The following is a 19,755-nucleotide window of genomic DNA, read 5'->3' as shown; positions in this document are numbered from 1 at the left end:
TGTACCAAATAAGAGAAAACAATGGAGCTAGAAGAAAATGTAGGATAAAAGATGAAACATCTCAAAAGATAAATTCCCTTTTAACATAAAAACATAAAATAGTTTAATCAATAAGAATAAGTTATTATCTCAGATCACAAGTCCTAGGGCAGGATGGCTCCAGTGTTGATTAATCTGCTGGAGTGTCAGATCTCCAGGAGTGCTTATAGATATGAAACTGAGAAGGTATATAAGTTCTGGAGCTTCTGCAACCATCTTGTGGGTCTGGGGAAAGGATGCCTATGAATGAGCCAACACTAAAGAGAGAAAAGTCAAGAGATCTATAGAGAGAAACCAGTGGCCTTATAATACCATCAGAGCCCCACATTTAGCTACACAAGATGATAGACCCACCTCTGAGCTTTTCATTTGTATAATATAAGCCACTAAGATCTCTTTTTGCTTGAGCCATTTTGGATTGAGTTTACTGCCTCTTACAACGGTAAATCACAACTGAAGCAAACTACTTGAGATAAAATGTTAATAGAATGACCCAGTGACCCAATACCCCTCAGGCAAGACACTGCTAAAAGGTCCTTCCAACTGTTTCCAGCAATGCCTTTGTCATTCACCTAATCTTGCTACCACTTCAGCAATCGAGGGAAAGCTGTTTTGAGCAAATCTGGTCTTTGCTGACAATTGATGGGAGCATTAGAAAATGAGCAATGGAAACATTCATGACCCTGTGGGATGGAAAAGGGAGGAGGGTAGAAAACTCAGTGAAGTGGGAAGCAATTTTCTGCTTGTTAATGGACAAGGTAGTGTTGTTAGATAAACAAGGATTCTGTTGCTTCAATTAACCCAAAGGTTCTTTTCTGACATAAACAAAAGATATAAATTCTTGTGTGGAGTCATGAAGAAGCTGGGCCCAGTAAGAACAGAAAGGAGCTGGCAGAAGGTGCAGCTCTGTGGAGCCTTCCTCAAAGGACTTGGCAGAGCCCAGATACATTTGAGCCCTCCTTATATACTTTGGCACTTTTCTCCAAAAAGGATCCAAGAGAATTCCAGAAATGGAGCTGTTAACCTTCAACACACCCTCGTGAAGTTCTTAGGTGGGGGCAAAACAAAACATGTCCAAAGAGGCCAAAGAGTTATTATTCTTAAATGAAAATTATGATTGAGGAGAAACAGACGCTGAATAGATAAACCAAGATATGAAAATGTTTTATAAAAGAGAAAACAATGGAACTAGGAAAAGATGGAGGCCCAAAGAAGAAAGAGCAAAAAAGATCGAATTCCTCTTTTAAACATACAATTGTAACATTTGAATATGCCAAGTCATAAAAATGCACATGCAATTCTAACTTTGGCCTAAACATTTGATTTTGAGAAAAGAAAAAGAAAAAAAAGATGCAATCCTGCCACGAAACCTCAGAATGCCAAAAATAATTGTTTACATAGGGCAATGTGTTTTCAGGACATCATATATGCACTGCCTGCCCAGACCCTATTAAGCTGGTGACACTAAGTGAAGCTTAGTAAAACTAAGGAGAAAAATAGGGAAGTGTAGTAAAGGGAGGGGAAAGAGAAGTGAAAAATATTGAATCCCACCTGCCTGTGCTGATATAATCTGACGAGCAATTCACCTCCTCAACACAAAATACCGTTTTTCCTGGACATATAAATAATTTTACTGGGTTTTGTCTCCATAATAAGTTTATTTCCAGGGGGAATTCTGGATGTTAGCAGAGAAAAAAATCAAAAGTTGATATTAAAAGAGTAGATGTAATTTTTCCTAATTATTGTAGCTTTGGTAGATAATTTGTTTTTTAAGAGTGACAGAAAGGCCATGGATTTTCATGCCACCTACATAATTTCAGCAAGAAACCTTGTTAGATTCTCCCCTCTATTTGTGATTACAAAATGTAACTCCTGAAGAATATTCTTTCTCTTTGAGGAAAATTAAAAAGCTGTTTGATTTTTCACACTTCAATTATCTGTGTAGTTATGGCTTGTAATATTGAAATGCGGGGGTGGAGGGAGGGGAACGGGGTACATAATAGTAATAAAAATAGGACAGGAATAAGTGTAGGAAGTGTTTTAATGCAACTATAAGCCAGGATCTTTAATCTTAGTGAAAAAAGTGGGACCACCCTCATCACTTTCCCTGTATGTATTTCCAAGTTCCAGTAGGTACCCTTTTAGTGTGATAGAAATAAATGTTCAACTTGGGTTGATATATTTCAAACTAAAACTAAAACTAAAAAAAAAAAAAGAAAGAAAAAGAAATCTTCCTAGTCCTTTTCCTTGCATTTATCCTCATTTCTTTACACTTTTTTTTTCCTCAAAGGAATTTTCTACATTGTTCCCCAATGTCTCTTCTGTTAGGTTTTATGGTTGAAAAGACATTAGGGTTTTATCCACCCTCTCATTTATTCTTCTCCCTTGGATATTTCCAGAGTTCTCTTTTCTGTGGTAACTGTAATGAAAAAAAGGGGGCAGGGAAGACAGATTGGGGGCACATGGTTCTTTTGTTTAGCTTTTGCTACAAGAACACTATTCCTATGCTTCCAGGAAGTCAAAACTTCCTTACTGGGAGATTCAATAGGTAGGTTGTCAGTCTCCAACTCCTAAACCCTGAGTGCAGCAAGGGAGAACTAAACCAGTTTTGAGAACTGGATTAGTGCCTTCCCACGTTGGCTCTCTGTGCTAGGAAAATAAGAGAGGCCAACAGATCTGCTTGTTTTATTTGTTTGGTCATTTTCATCATTTTTATTTCAAAATATTATTGAGAACGGTCAGAAAAGTTGAAATAAGGTAAAAGCCATTTTAAAAATAAAGATTTGGTAAACATAATTGAAAGGGCCTTCTTTTTTCCTTGGAGGAAAAAGATGTAAAATATTTAAATACTTATGTTTACATAAAAATACAGCATTGCATACTTTAGCATAAAGAATGTCTATTTTTTAATTTTCATCATCTGTTTCTCTTATGGTCCACTGTTGATTAGCAAGAGGGGTTTTATAGATGCTAATCTGACTATAAGAGTCAAATGGTCCATACAAGTGATCAAATTTCAAGTATTTGTTCAAGAAAATCATATGTAAATTTTATTGAGTCTGTGTTTCCCATTTGAAAACTTGAAACTACATTCAGTAGGATCTTTTAATTGCTCTGTTCAAATATCCAAGCTTCTCAGAACCTTAAATAGTATCTTTAATGGACCGTTCCTCGATAATTGTAGATAATCTGTTAACGAAGCACTGAAGGAATTCTCAACATTCTATTCATTTTAGTTGAGAGTATAATCTAATACTTTCTAGGTGAATGTTAATTTTAATACACAATTCTATTTAACAATGACTTATTATTATTTTTTTTAGTTTTAAGTAACTGTTATTCTAAAGTCAGGGTAAAATATAAAGTATATATGATGGGTAAAAAGTACACCTTGAAATCCATATTATTTATCATAATTTATACTATAGTTCAAATTAAACCTTTTTAGCTCCCTTAACTTTCCATGCTAATATTTTAAATTCCTAAATTTAACATTCATAGGAGAAGCAATGCAGTATAGAAGCTAACAGATTGGGCTTTTGTGGATAATAGAAACATCTGCCTAGAGAATCCAAGAAAATCAGCTGAAAAACTATAAGAACAAATGAGAGTTTAATGAGCATTTACCTCATATATATATATATATATATATATATATATATATTCAACATACAAAAACTGATTAGCTTTCCTATGTATCACAATAACTGATAAGAAATATTGGGGGGAAATGGTCCAATTAATAATAATAACAAACCTACAAAATAGCTGGAAATAAACTAACCACAAATATTTTCAAGACTTATGATAAAATCCATATGTAAAACAAAATTACTAAAAGCTATAAAAGATGATGTAAATAAATGGAGAAAAATATTCCCTCTCTGATTGACCAGTCCAAATTTATAAAGCTCTCAATTTTCGCCAAATTAATCTAGAAACTCAATGAAACCCCAATTAAATGTCAATAAGATTCTGATGAAACTAGCAAGCTCATTCTCAAGTTCATCTAGAAGAGAAAGCATCAAAATAGCTAAGAAAATTTTGAAACAACAACAATTGGGAGGGACTTTCTCTACCATATATCAAAATGTACTCTATACCAATTTTAAAAGTGGGATTATGGTATTATAATGGATAACCAGATCAATAGAGAATCAAAAACAGGATATATATAACTAGAAGCTGCTCATGTGGAAAGGGCCTTCCGCTGGAGCAGGAAGTTGATTTATGTGAGAGGGAGACCCACAGGCCTTTGGTAAGGCCTTTCCTGTGTCTCTGTTCCACAGTCAGGCAGCCCCAGGTGGGCCCCAAGTTCTCAGCCTCCAATACCAAGTGTGCATCAGATTTTATATTTGTCGGGGCTGGCCAAGTGGCACGATGGTTAAGAACTGGCTTGGGACACCAGAGGGCCCCGGTTCGGATCCCACATATGAGGGCCAGTGACACTGCCCTCCACAGCTAAGATGCTGAACGGCAGCTCAACCTGGAGCTGGGCTGCCGTGAGTCGCCAGCGATGGCATAGGCTGCAGCCCCTGCTGCAGTGGGTTACCATGGGCTAGCATATGTAGCCAGCAGCCAGCGTGAGCGGCCAGCAGCCGCCATGAGTGGCCGCCCAGAAGTCGGCGACTGATCTGCCTCGCCCGGGAAGAGCGCAATGATGGTGCCAATTTGGACCAGTGAAGCAACGTCCTCCACAACTAGACTGAAGAACAAACAACAGCAACTTGTCTGTTCTCTTTCCCCCAATTCCCCAGCGCTGTTCCCATTCCCCCAATTCCCCAATAAAAAAAAAATTTTAATAAATAAATAAGATTTTATTTAAAAAAAAGATTTTATATTTGTCAAATCAGTGAACAAAAAATTGGTGATATGACAATTGGTTCTCCATTTGGATAAAAACAAAATTCGATCTGTTCCCACTTCATATGCAAACATAAATAACAGGTAGACTAAAGTGCTAAATGTAAAATATCAGAACTTCAAAAATATTGGGAGACAATACTGTTGTGTGTGTATATATATATATATTTACTATACAATACCCACAGCTGGATGTTGTGTATATTTTTAATCATTTAGTGGAAAAGGCATTTCTAAACAAGGTACAGCATGTATACACCATAAAGACAAAACTGGATAGATTTATTACATGAAATAGTAAAACTTTTAATTGTTAAAAGTTACCATAAATAACATTTAAAAACAAGATAGTCTGATAAAAAAATATTTACAACATAAAAAACAGGCAAAGGATTAATATATGAATATATTAAGAGGAACTATACATGTTTGAATGATACAGATTTTGATTAAATTAGGCAAAGGATATGGAGAAAATCAATGGTCCAATAAACATATGAAAAGATAGTCAACCTCACTAGTTATCAGGAAAATGCAAATGAAATCCACATTGAGATATGGCCTCCCTACTCCCCAACCCCTCAGAATGGCAAAAATAAAAGTTGATTAATATGTACTTGGTGAACAATGAAAGGAGCTGGGGAGTTTCATATGTCATTGGTGGAAGTACACTAAGTCTTTTTGCAGTATAATTTTTGTCCTACAGAAATAGTCACATGTGCTCACATTTGTATGCACTATGTATAATAAAAAGAAAAGCATACTAAAAACGGAATTCTTTATCTGTAGGGGAATGAATAAATAAAATCATGGGACACCAAAAGAGTAAAAATCCCTGTTACAAAGAATGCTGATACCAAAAACAGAAACAAAACAAACAAAAAAAGGTAGAACTATAGCTAGTAACATAGAAATAGAAAGATACAAAGCAATGCATTCACCAGACAAATACTAATACTGATTGAGTACCTTAACTAGTCAGGCACTGTTCTAGATGCTGGGACACAGAAATAAGTAAAACAAATCAAATCCCTCCCTTAAAAAGCTTACATTATGAAATAAGTTTGATAATAAACAAATAAATATAACCCATAATGTCAAATAATAGTAAGTCCTGTGAAAAAAAAATAAAGCATGTTGTGTCATTTTTTACTGTGTTCATCTGTAGAAGAAAATCCAATTAGCTAAGGTTTAAATAAATAAGGATTTATTTATCATGTGAACAGAAACTCAGGTGTCAGGGGAAGCCGAGAGTAGATTTTGAAGGAATGAAACACCTTTTAGCTTCTTGCTCTACTATCCTCAGGATGTGGCTTTCCTTCTCTTGGTTTGAAGGTGGCTACTGCTCCTCTGTGTAATAGGTCAGCATTCCAGGCATAAATTAAGTCAGAAAAACTATATAAAGCATTCAGCACACAAGCAGCCACTGAATTCTATTTTATTTTATTTTTCTCACATGAGTATCCAGCTACACTCCTTATACTGGCTTCTTTCCATCAAATATACTTGTTATTTTTTACAGCTTAAAAATTCTATTTTCCCTCAGTCCACTTCACTTCCATCCTTCACTTCTGCAGCAAACTTCTTGAAAGACCTGCCTATTCTCCCTATGTTTACTTCATTACTTCGAACTCCATTCTCACCCTGTGATGATTTGCCCTCCAACCCTCCTGCACTCCAGCAATGGGGCCCTTTCCAAGGTCCTCTCAGCCTCCTTGTTCTCAATTCAGTGGCTACTTGTCAGTGTCTTAACCTTTCCATTCTTGAAAAGCTCACAAATCAATCAACATGATACACCATATACACAAGCTAAAAAATAAAAATCATATGATCATATGAATAAATGTAGGAAAAGCATTTTTACAAAATCTATCATTTATTTATGATAAAAAACTCTCAGCAAAGTGAGAATAGAGGGAACATATCTCAACATAATAAAGGCCATATATAACAAATCCATAACTAGCATACTCAATGGTGAAAAGCTGAAAGCTTTTTCTTTAAGATCAGGAACACGACAACAATGTCCACTTTCACGACTTTTATTCAACATCGTATTGGAAGTCCTAGCCATGGCAATCAGACAAAAATAAATAAAAGACATCCAAATTGGAAAGGAAAATGTAAAACTGTCATTATTTGCAGATGATATGATACTATATAGAGAGAACCTTAAAGATTCCACCAAAAATCTATTAGAACTGATAAATAAATTCAGTAAAGTAGTAGAATACAAAATTAACATTCAGAAATCAGTTTCATTTTTATACACCAATAATGAACTACCAGAAAGAGAAATTAAGACAACAATCCCATTTACAATTGCATTAAAAAAATACCTAGGAATAAATTTAACCAAGGAAGTAAAAGGCCTGTTCTCAGAAAATTATAAGACATTGAAGAGTGAAATTAAAGAAGATACAAATAAATAGAAGCATATACCATGCTCAGGGATAGAAAGAATTCATATAGTTAAAATGGCCACACTACCCAAAGTAATCTATAGAGTCAATGCAATCCCTATCAAAATACCAATAGCATTTTTCACAGAATTAGAATAAATAATCCTAAAATTTATACAAAACCAAGAAAGACCCCAAATAGCCATAGTAATCTTGAAAAAGAAGAATAAAGTTGGAGATATCACACTACCTAATATCAAACTATACTACAAGTCCACAGTGATCAAAACAGTATGGTATTGGGGACGGCTGAGTGGCTCAGTTGGTTAAGAGCTTGCTCAAGAGTGAGAGCGCTGAGCAACAGGGTCGTTGGTTCAATTCCCACATGGGCCAGTGAGCTGTGCCCGAGCTGAGCTGCTGCTGGCAGGATGACTCAGCTGGTGAGAGCATGTGCTCCTGACAACAAGGTTGCCTATCTGAGATGGTGGACTATGCTTGCCTGCAACTATTATAAAAAAGACTGAACTCGGCACCTTAAGCTGAGCTGCCGCTGGGATGGCTCAGCGGATAGAGTGCACGCTGTTAACAACAAGGCTGCTAGTTCGATTCCCACACGGGATGGTGGCTATGCCCACCCGCAACTAATTGAACATGGCACCTTGAGCTGAGGGGTGCGACTGGACTTGGAGCTGAGCTTGCTGCACCCTCCACAAGTAAGATTGAAGGACAACAACTTGGCTGTTCCCCTCCCCCAATTCCCCAACACTGTTCACCTCCCCCAATTCCCCCAAAAAATCTTAAAAACAAAAAACAAAAAACCAGCACGGTAATGGCATAAAAACGGACACATAAATCAATGCAATAGAATGGAGAGCCCAGAAATAAATCTATACCTATATGGTTATTTAATCTATGACAAAGGAAGCAAGAATGTACACCATGGTAAAGACAGCCTCTTCAATAAATGGTGCTCAAAAAACTGGACAGCTATATGGAAAAAAATGAAACTAAACCACCTTCTAATGCCACATACAAGAATAAACTCAAAATGGGTTAAAGACTTAAATGTATGACCCGAAACCATAAAACTTAGAAGAAAAGCAGGCAGTTAACTCTCAGACATATCCTTAATAATATTTTTACTGATACATCTCCTTGGGAAAGGGAAACAAATGAAAAAATAAACAAATGGGACTACATCAAACTAAAAAGTTTTTGCACAGCAAAGGAAACTATCAACAAAATGAAAAGACATACTACTGAATGGGAGAAGGTATTCATCAATGATACATCTGATAAGAGGTTAATAGCCAATTAAAAAAAAAAGTCATACAACTTAACACCAAAAAAACAATTCAATTAACAAATGGGCAGAGGACCTGGGTAGGCATTTCTCCAAAGAGGAAATACAGATGGCCAATAGACATATGTTAAGATGCTCAGCATCACTAATCATCAGAGAAATGCAAATAAAAAATATAATGAAATATCACCCCACACCTATCAGATTCACCATCATCAGTAAATCAACAAACAATAAGTGTTGGCAAGGATGTGGAGAAAAGGGAACACTTGTGCACTGTTGGTAGGACTGCAAATTGGCGCAGCCACTATGGAGGTTTTTGAAAATTAAAAATAGAACTACCTCATGACCCAGCAATCCCACTTCTGGGTATTTCCCCAAAGTAATACAAAACACTAATTTGAAAAGATATATGCACCCCTATGTTCACTGCAGCGGTATTTACCATAGCCAAGATATGGAAACAACTGAAATGTCCATCAATAGATGATTGAATGAAGAAATTGTAGTACATATATACAATGAAATATTACTCTGCCACAAAAAAAGAATAAAATCTTAACATTTGCAACAATATAGATAGAGCTAGAGGGTATTATGCTAAGTGAAATAAGTCAGGCTGAGAAAGACAAATACCATATGATCTCACTTATATAGAGAATCTAAAGAACAAAATAAATTAACTAACAGAACAGATACAGACCCATAAATACAGAGAACAAACTACAATAGATGGGTGGGGGTTGGGAGGCAGGGTTAAAAAGGTAAAGGGATTAAAAAGTAAACATTGGTAGTTACAAAAGAGTCATGGGGATGTAAAATACAGTATGGGGAATACAGTCAGTAATATTGTAAAAATTATGTATAGTATCAGATAGAATACCTGGGGGGGGGTCACTTCATATATTATATAAATATCTACCACTATACTGTACACCTGAAACTAATATAAAATAATATTGAATCTCAACTATAATTTAAAAAATAGTTACAGGGATATATAGTACAGTGTAAGTAATATAGTCAATAATATTCTAATAACTATGTACAGTGTCACATGAGTAATAGTCTTATAGGGGTTATTGCTTTATGAAGTATATAAATGTCTAATTACAATGTTGTTTTGTACACCTGAAACTAATAAAAAAAGGAATGTCATCCAAAAGAAGATGAACTGAATACAAATAAACTTTCTTTGGTGTATTAAAAGCCACTGTTGCCGATTTCCTTTGACATAGCTCCCCTTGTGGGAATGTGTGTGTTTGGAGTCATTTTAGAGCATTAGTGATGATTTACAAATATTGTTGAAGCATCTACTATGCACTTCAGTTGCCAGTAAAAATAATAGCTATGGAGACTTATAACATCCCTAGTGACTTTGAAAGCATCACAGGGATATGGAACAGATTTCAATCTCAGGGATGTTAATATTGCATTTTGGTGCTCTAGGGATATGAGGTGCTTTCAGTTATAAAATTTCAGCTCCAGCCTAAAATTTTAGTATATGTTTGTGGTTTCAAAGACATGGTGAAATAATTGTCTAAGATAGGATTTGGGGCATTATGGCTTAAAGAGGTACCAATCAGATACAAGTAATATTCAATTTTAAGGGAAAACATAAGGGTACCTGGCAGAGTTGGGTAGGATAGAAAAAATTTACTGTACTCTAAGCCACCCTCATCTCTAAGGTGTAATAAGGAAAATAGCTTATATGCAAGGAGTCCTGCTGCAAGAAATCTCCCTCACCCCTCATTGCTTAAGAGCAGCCCTAGGAAATAGAAAGACAAGAGAAGCCATGGAGAAGCAATTGATTTTGGTACAAAGGTGGCTAATCCTTTTGATAACAAGGATATTTTTCATATACAAACACAGGAATGGGTGGATATATGCCTGCTACATGTATTTTTGTCAGTATATTATATAAATGCCAAATTATTGATTTGTTTAAGAGCTGGCATCTGGTAATTTGTTTTGTGAAGCTTAATTTGTTTAGCCTCATCTACACTGCCTCCAGTGCCCTGAATACGTACTCATGAGGCCTGAAATCCAGGTGTGTTGCTGCAATTCACCAGGTGTGAGATCTTAGGCAGGTAATTAACTCTTTGGTCTTTACCTTCCCCATTTGCAGCAATTAAATTGGTAAGCGCCAATATCCCTGCTGGTTCTGACTTACATTTTTTTAATTTTTTTTGTTTGTTTGTTTGTTTTAAGGTTTTTTTATTGGGGAAATGAGGGAAGGGGAACAGACAAGTTGCTGTTGTTTTGTTCTTCAGTCTAGTTGTGGAGGATGTTGCTTCACTGGCCCAAGTTGGCACCATCATTGCGCTCTTCCCGGGCGAGGCAGATCAGTCACAGGCTTCTGGATGGCCGCTCACTGTGGCTGCTGGCTGCTTAAGCTGGCTGCTGGCTGGACACGGTAGCCCATGGCAACCTACTGCAGCAGGGGCTGCAGCCTACGCTGTCGCTGGCAACTCACGGCCAGCCCAGCTTCAGGTCGAGCTGTTGTTCAGCATCTTAGCTGTAGAGGGCAGTGTCACTGGCCCTCATATGTGGGATCTGAACTGGGGCCCTGCTGCTCAGAGCTAGAGTCCCAAGCCAGCTCTTAACCAATGTGCCACTCAGCCGGCCCTTTTTAATGTATTTAATATTTATTCATTCACTCAATAACCATTTATTGAATGTCTACTATGTGATAAGCATTGCAGCAGTGGACAAAAATAGGCCAGATCCATGTTCTTTTAGAACTTATAGTCTGTGAATCTGCTCCTTTCCCATTAATGAAATATACATTATAAGTGGTCAGAATGCAAATTTTATGATACCCTCATTGATTATGACTTACATTTCTGCATTTTTCTGAATCTAAAAGTAATACATTAATTGATAATACCCTGGTTTAGTGAGGGTGTGGAAAAGCGAATGAGCAGTCTCTTTGCCTATAGGTAGGATATAAATTAGTTCAATCACTTTGAGGATAATTTGGAAATATCTACCAAATTTTTCAATGCAGATATATTTTGATCCAGCATTTTTTCTCTGTAGACTATTTCTTGTGGAAATAATCACATATGTTCACAAAAACCAAATGTATCACTTATAATATCAGTGTTTGTTGTAAAAACACACATTTGGACATCCTCTAATTATCCCTATTTAGATGGGTGGATAAATAAATTATAGTATATTATATTAAGAAATACACTGAAACCATTAAAAAATAATATAAATGCTGACATGGAAAAATAACCAAGGCATACTTTAATAAAAAGTCATAGAACTTATACACAATAATTTCAATTATATTTTTTAAACTATAGAAGAGGAGATAATACCAATTGCTACTTCTGGTAATGGCACAAGAGTGAGCTGGTCACATGAACCCTCCCTTCAAATAAAAATTATACAAACTGGATAAAATAAAACAAAAGTATTTTAAGAGAGTGGAACATACAAAAGTAGACTGAGACTACAGGAGAGTTCAAGCTAAAATTTTTCAGTTAGAAGGGGTAGGAAGTATGAGGTTGTGACTTTCTGAGCCAAGTGCACTGCCCAATACTAGTATGTATGACTACAGAAAATTGTAGAAGAAAACCACATCGTTATTAGCTAAAGGTGCCAGAGATAAGAGTTGAGGAGTGGAAAAGCAGCTGGAAATTTATCAGGGAAATCCTGGCAGTGAGAGAGCAAGAGAAATATTGAAACAGAAATTCTGAACATAAACTCTTCTTAAATCCTTGACTAACAGCTAAAATCCACAGATATTGGAGAAGACCTTAGGGGTCCAACAAACAAGCATGGAGAAGGAAATCTACTCTTAAAAAAAATAAAATTGCATGAGATCATACCTATTAGTTTGCTTCTTTTAAATATATATATATATATATATATATACACACACACACATATATATATGTATATACATATATATGTATTTTAACTAAGCACATTCCTCAAACATGGAAAAACTTGGGCTGTAAAAAGTGAAGTCTTATGCATCTGAAGTACACAAAACAGAGTCTATAGATGACACTGCAGCTGGCTGTGAGATCCCTAGAAACTAGGAAACCACTGAGAGGGTAAGTCATATCTATGTCCAAAGACTTGGCTGATTGACAAATAATGCAGGCACAAAAGAGGCCAGGCTATAAGGCAGCAGTGAGAAACCATAAGAATAGAACAAGATATCAGCTGCTGCATTATAGGGGGAAAGTCTGCAGTTTGAATTCGTACAAGTTAACTGTCTAGAATAAAGAGCAGTAATCAGTAGAAGAATGTAACAGAATCCTGAGTCACTACAATGAATTAAATAAAATGTCCCCTCTTAAAACAGAAAATAATTAACATGCATAGAAACAGAAAAGTTTAACCCTTACTAAGAAATAAAAGCAGTCAATAGAAGTTGACTCCAACTGGGCTCAGATTTTGGACTTAATAGACAAAGACTACAAAGCAGAAATTATAAATAGATTTACATTTTTAAAGAAAAATATGGCATTAATGTATAATAGAATAGGGTATCTCTACAAAGAAAAAAATTTTTAAATAAAAATTTTAGAAGTGGAACGTACAGAAACTGAAATTAAAATTCACTATATAGACTCAATAACAGATCAGAAATTGCAGAAAATACAGAGCTTATCCAAGCCAATATAAGCAGAAAAATATTGACAAAAAATAAACAGAATCTCAGAAATGTGTGTGACAATATTGACCAGGGCAACATCTGTGTAATTAGAATCTTAGGAGGAAAGACGAAATAACAACAACAATAAAAAATTTTTTAAAATTGAGAAAATGACGTCTGAGAACTTCCCAGATTGGACAGAAAACATGAATCCATAGATCCAAGAAGCTCAACTATTCATAATAGGATGAACTCAAGTAAAACCACTCCTAAATATATCAGAGTTAAACAGCTAAAAGATGAAAAGGAGAAAATGTTGAAGACAGGAAAAGAAAAACCACAAGTTATATACAGGGAGACAATAAAAAGATGATGCAATGGCCAAAATATTGAAGCTGAGGGAGGAAAATGTCAACTGACAATTCTATGCCCAGTGAAATTATTCTTCCAAAAAGAAGACAAAACAAAGATACTTTTTGATAAGCAAAAAAAAGTGTGTTGCAAATAGACCTGCACTACAGTAAATGAAAAAACAAACAACAACAAAAATCAAAAAACAAAAACAGGGCCGGCTCAGTGGCGCATTGGTTAAGAGTTGGCTTGGGACGCCAGCTTTGAGCAGCAGGACCCCGGTTCGGATCCCACATGAGGGCCAGTGACGCTGCGCCCTCTACAGCTAAGATGGTGAACAACACCTCGACCTGGAGCTGGGCTGCCATGAGTCGCCAGCGACGGTGTAGGCCGCAGTCCCTGCTGCAGTGAGCTGCCATGAGCAACCATGAGTGGCTGGCAGCTGGAGTGAGCTGCCATAAGCCGCAGTGAGCGGCCGGCCAATGGCCAGTGACTGATCTGCCTCAACCAGGAAGAGCGCAATGATCACAATACCAACATGGGCTAGTGAAGCAACGTCCTCCACAAGTAGACTGAAGAGCAAAAGGACAGAAACTTGTCTGTTCCCCTTCCCTGATTCCCCAAAGCTGTTCCCCTCCCCCATTCCCCAATAAAATCTTTCAAAAAACAACAACACAATTTTAGGCTGAAGGGAAATAACATCAGATAGCAATTAAAATACATAGGAAAAATGAAGAACACCAGAAATGGAAATATGTGGGCAAATAAAAATTACTATGTATTTTTTCATTTCATTAAAAGACCTAAGGCTAGTTAAAGAAAATAATGATAATAGGTAGGTGGATTAAAACATATGAAGATGTCATGTATGTGACTTAAATAACTCAAAGAAGAGACAGTAAATGGAAATATATTGTTGCAAGATTCTTATATTTTATCTAAAATCAGTCAATATTAACTCTAAGTAGCCAGAGTTATATTAAATATTATAATACATAAATAAAAAATAAAAACAAAGCAAGGAGTTATAGCTAGAAAGCCAAGAAGAATAAAAATGGAATGTTACAAGATATCAGATTTAAAAATAAAAAGGAAGAGAGGATAAATAAACAAAAACAGAGATGAAACAAAATAACAGCAAAATGGCAGCCCTAAATACAACCATTATGCCACTGCATTTTCTACAAATATTAAAAGTATAATAAGAAATTATTACAAGCAACTTTATTCCAATAATATCAACAACTTAGATAAAATGAATAAATTCCTCGAAAGACACAAACTATTGAAGCACACTTAAGAAAAGACAGATAACCTGATTAGAGAAATTAATCTATATATACATATATATTATAGAAAGTTAATCTATAGTTACAAACTTTCCCATAACAACAAGAACAAAAATTCTTGTTTAGCTGGTTTGACTAATATATTCCACCAAGCAGCTAAGGAACATGCAATCAATTCTACACGAATTTTTTCAGAAAATCAAAGAGTACAGAATACTTTTTAATATTTTCTATGAGCCCAGTTACCTGAAACCAAAACCTCACATAGACACCACAAGAAAACTACAGACCCATGTCCCTCATAAACAAACCCCAAAAATTCTAATAAAAATCTTAGTAAACTGAATCCAACAATATACAAAAATTATGATACATCCAATTGAGGTTTATTCAGGAATGCAAGGTTGATTTAATATTTGAAAATCATTCAGTGAAACACATCATACTAACAGTCTACAAAAGAAAAACTATAGCATCACATCAATAGATAAAGAACATACCTTTGACAAATTCCAGTATCTATGCCTGATAAAAATTTACAGCAATCTAGGAATACAAAAGAATTTCCTCAATCTGAAAAAGTGCATCCTTAAACAATTTACAGCTACACCAATGGTAAAAGACTGAATGCTTTTCCCCTAAGAATTAGGCTGAGGAAAGAGTGTTCATTATCACCATTTCTATTCAACATTGTTCTAGAAGATTCTAGCCAGTATAAAAAGGAAACAATTAAATCAATCAATCAATCAATCATCCAGATTGGAAAAGAAAATGTAAAACTATCTTTGCATTCAACATGATGATCTATGTAAAAAATCCAATGGGAAATCTACTTTAAAAAAATCACTGGAACTAATAAATGAATACAGCATGCTTTCAGGGTAGAAGTCAATATTCAAAAGTCATTATTTCTATATATTAGTAACAAATAATAATTAAAACTTTAAAAGAAGTGCCTTTTATAATACATGAAAAAAGTAAGAAATAATTAGGGATACATTTGACAAAATATGTGCAATACTTGTGCGTTAAAATTGATAAAGCATTGCTGAGACATTAATGAAGATTGAAATACATGGAGAGATATACCACATTCATTGATCAGAAGTATTAAATATTGTTAAGATGTCAATTCTTCCTAAATGTATATGTGCAGACTCAACACAATCTCATTCAAAATTTCAGCAGCCTTTTTTGTATAAATTGACAAACTGACAATAAAATTCATGAAGAAATGAAAAGACCTAAACTAGCCAAAACAACTTTGAAAAAGAATAAAAGTAATTTCAAGAATTTTTCTAAGCCACAGTAATTAAGACACTGTGGTGTTGGAGTCTCAGAGGAGGGATCCAAGATGGTGGAGTAGATAAACACAGTGCCTGCCTCCTTCATATTAAAATTACAACAAAATTATATAACAATTAACCTGGAGAACCATCTGAAGCCTAGCCAAACAGAAGTCCTATAATTAAAAATATGAAGAAGAAGTCACGTCAATAAGGCTGGTAGGAGGGGCAGAGACATGGAATGAGCCCTAAACCTCCATGTGGCAGTTAAGAATGAGGCAGGATATCTCAGCTGCAGAGGTTACCCCCAGAGGAGTGAGGGAAACCAGACCCACACAACATACCAGGCTCCCCAACCCCAAATACTGGTGCTGGGAAGAGGAGCCCCACAACATCTGGCTGTGGAAAAAAGTGGGGATTCCAACCATTTGGGTGGGATGGAAGGCTGTAGGAAACCCAGACATCCTCTTAAACAGTCCGCACAAAGACCCACTCACTCGCAGCCACTCACCTTGGGCTCCAGTGGAGGGATGGTGACTTGGGGGGGGGCCTCAGAGATATGCAGGGCTCAGACTGAGGAGGGTCGTGCTGGGGTCCTGCCTCGGCGTTCCAGAGAACAGTACCTGAAGTGGGGGGCGAGGTTTAAGGAAATAAAGAGACAAAGAAACAAAGAGGGTCCGGGAGGACTGGAAGCATTCTTAGCAACCAGCCCTGAGTTTATTTCCCAGCATCATTATATACATCCAGGATACGTGCAAAGCACAAGGGACAAATATGCATTACCTCATTTAAAAGTACATCATTATCTATCTACTAGAAACTTCAAGGTCAGAGGGACCTTAGGGAGTCAGTTTCCCAGGACACTTTCGCTAAACCCAGATAGCCCTCTATCTTATTGTGTCTTTCAAGGAACTGGCCATTCTCACCACATACCTCAAGGTTAAGTAAGCACCCTCCAGGTGCAGAAAGGAGCAAAACAAGAAGCAAAACAAGTTAGGCTTCAGCTAAGCCAGCCTGCATGGCTCCCAACAGGGTCGCTTATGGGGAAAGACTGGAAGACATTTGGCATTTCCCGGTGAGGGGTTCTTCTGTGTGGCCAATAGGCAGGTGCCATCTTTCTTATATTGAGTTCACCCCCAGAGGCCAAATCTGAATCCGGTTGGCCTGGTGAGCTCCACTGCCCCACCCTGCTGACTCAGCTGGGACCCTACCACATGCGACTCATGCACCACCAGAGTCACTTTCTCTATGAGCAGCCAGCCCTCCTTGCATTGCACCATTTCTTGGAAAAATATCAGAGTCCATGGGCCCCAGGCAGGCAGCAACAGGCCTTGGTGTGCTCTGAGACTTTTGCTGAGTCACTCCAGGCTCAGCATTGATACTAAACCAGAGTCTATACTAATCTGGTGACCACAACTCTTCCAACTCTAGTAATGCCCTGAGACCCTGCCTCACCCAACTTGAATACCGAATGAGACTTTCTCAGTGGCTGAACCTTAAGGGAGCCGGCAGGTGGCAGCAGGCCTTCTAGTGTCCTGGCTTTTTGCGGAGTTACTCCAGGCGCAGTACTGGTGGCAGCCATCCTCAGTTTGCAGTGTGGCCTCTTCCATGCACCTCCAGAATTAGCACAGGCAGCAAATAACCATGGGTTGCTTTGTAGCTCCTACCAGGTAGCCCCAGCTATGCACAGGCAGTGGCTAATTAAGGTCTGTACCAGAGCCTCTCCAAAGAGGCCCCAAAGCCAGCATACTTGGAGGTTGGCTTCAGACCATAGCAGAGCACTGACCAATTAGCTCCACAAGTTGCACACATAAAGGGTGGTCTCAACAGGAACCACAGCTCTCTGGGACAAATTCTACTCAGTGGGATAGGCCTCTCACACTGCCCCATTAGCTGGAAATTTGGCCAAACCACACAGCCAGCCAGCCTGAGAGTCATTCCCACACACTGACATGCCAATAGCAATCAGGATGGCACACACAAGCCACACAAGGGACGTTCCTGATGCACCTGGCTCAGGTGACCAGGAAGACTGTGCCACAGGCCCCAAAGGACACCTACTACATATGGCCCCTGGCTAAGACTGAGAGAAATAGCAGATCTACCTAACACATAGAAACAAACACAGAGTCAGCCAAAATAAGGAAACAAAAAAATGTGTCCCAAATGAAAGAATAGGAGAAAAACCCAGAAGAAGAACAAATGAAATGGAGGCAAGCAACCTACCAGAGACAGAGTTCAAAACAATGGTTATAAGGATGCTCAAGGAACTTAAAAAGAAATAGCAAGCATAAAAAAGGACATGGAAACCATAAAAAAAGAACCAGTCAGAAGTGAAGAATACAATAACTGAAATGAAGAATGAACCAAAAGGAATCACCAGCAGACTAGATGAAGCAGAAGATCAAACCAATAATTTGGAAGACAAGATAGCAGAAAACACCCAACCAGAACAGCAAGAAGAGAAAAGAATCCAAAAAAATGAAGACAGTTTAAGAGACCTCTGGGACAACATCAAGCATAACAACATTCGCATCATAGGGGTACCAGAAGGAGAAGAGAGAAAGCAAGGAAATGAGAACCTGTTTGAAGAAATAATGACTGAAAACTTTTCTAACCTGGAGAAAGAAATAGACATATAAATCCAGGAAGTGCAGAGAGTTCCAAACAGGGTGAACCCAAACAGGCCCACACCTAGACACATTAAAATTAAAACGGCAAAGGTGAAAGACAAAGAGAGAAACATAAAAGCAGCAAGAGAAAGGTAACCACTAACTTATAAGGGAGCTCCCATAAGATTGTCAGTTGATTTCTCAACAGAAACTTTGCAGGCCAGAAGGGATTGGCCAAAAATATTCAACGTGATGAAAAGTCAGGACCTACAATCAAGACTACTCTACCCAGCAAGGTTATCATTTAAAATCAAAGGACAGGTACAGAGCTTCTCAGGCAAGAAAAAGCTAAAGGAGTTCATCACCACCAAATCAGTATTACAAGGAATGTTACAGAGACTTCTTTAATATGGAAAAAAAATCAAAATTATGAATTATAAAATGGCAATAACTATCATATCTATCAACAATTACTTTCAGAGTACATGGATTAAATACTCCACTCAAAAGACATAGGAGGGCTGAAAGGTTAAGAAAACAAAACCCTGTGGGCCAGCCGAGTGGCTCATTGGTTAAAAGTTAGCTTAAGAGTGCGAGATCTGAGCAACAGGGCCACCAGTTTGATTCCCACGTGGGCCAGTGACACTGTGTCCAAGCTGAGTTGCCGCTGGGCTGCCAAGGTGGCAGGATGGCTCAGTTGGTGAGAGCACATGCTCCTAACAATAAAACTGCCTGTTCGATGGTGGACTACGCCCACCTGCAACTAAGACTGAACTCAGCACCTTGAGCTGAGCTGCCACCCAGATGGCTCAGTGGATAGAGCGTGTGCTCTTAACAACAAGACTGTTGGCTTGACTCCCATATGGGATGGTGGCTATGCCCACCCTCAACTAAGATTGTAACACAGCACCTTGAGCTTAGAGGCCACGAGCTGCCAACGGGCAGCCAGATGGTGACTGGCACCCTCCACAAATAAGACTGAAGGA

This window comes from Hipposideros armiger, unplaced genomic scaffold (genome assembly GCF_001890085.2).
Source record: "Hipposideros armiger isolate ML-2016 unplaced genomic scaffold, ASM189008v1 scaffold_148, whole genome shotgun sequence".
Taxonomy (NCBI): domain Eukaryota; kingdom Metazoa; phylum Chordata; class Mammalia; order Chiroptera; family Hipposideridae; genus Hipposideros; species Hipposideros armiger.
The sequence above is the reverse complement of the archived record's forward strand: the minus strand, read 5'-3'. Positions refer to the sequence as shown.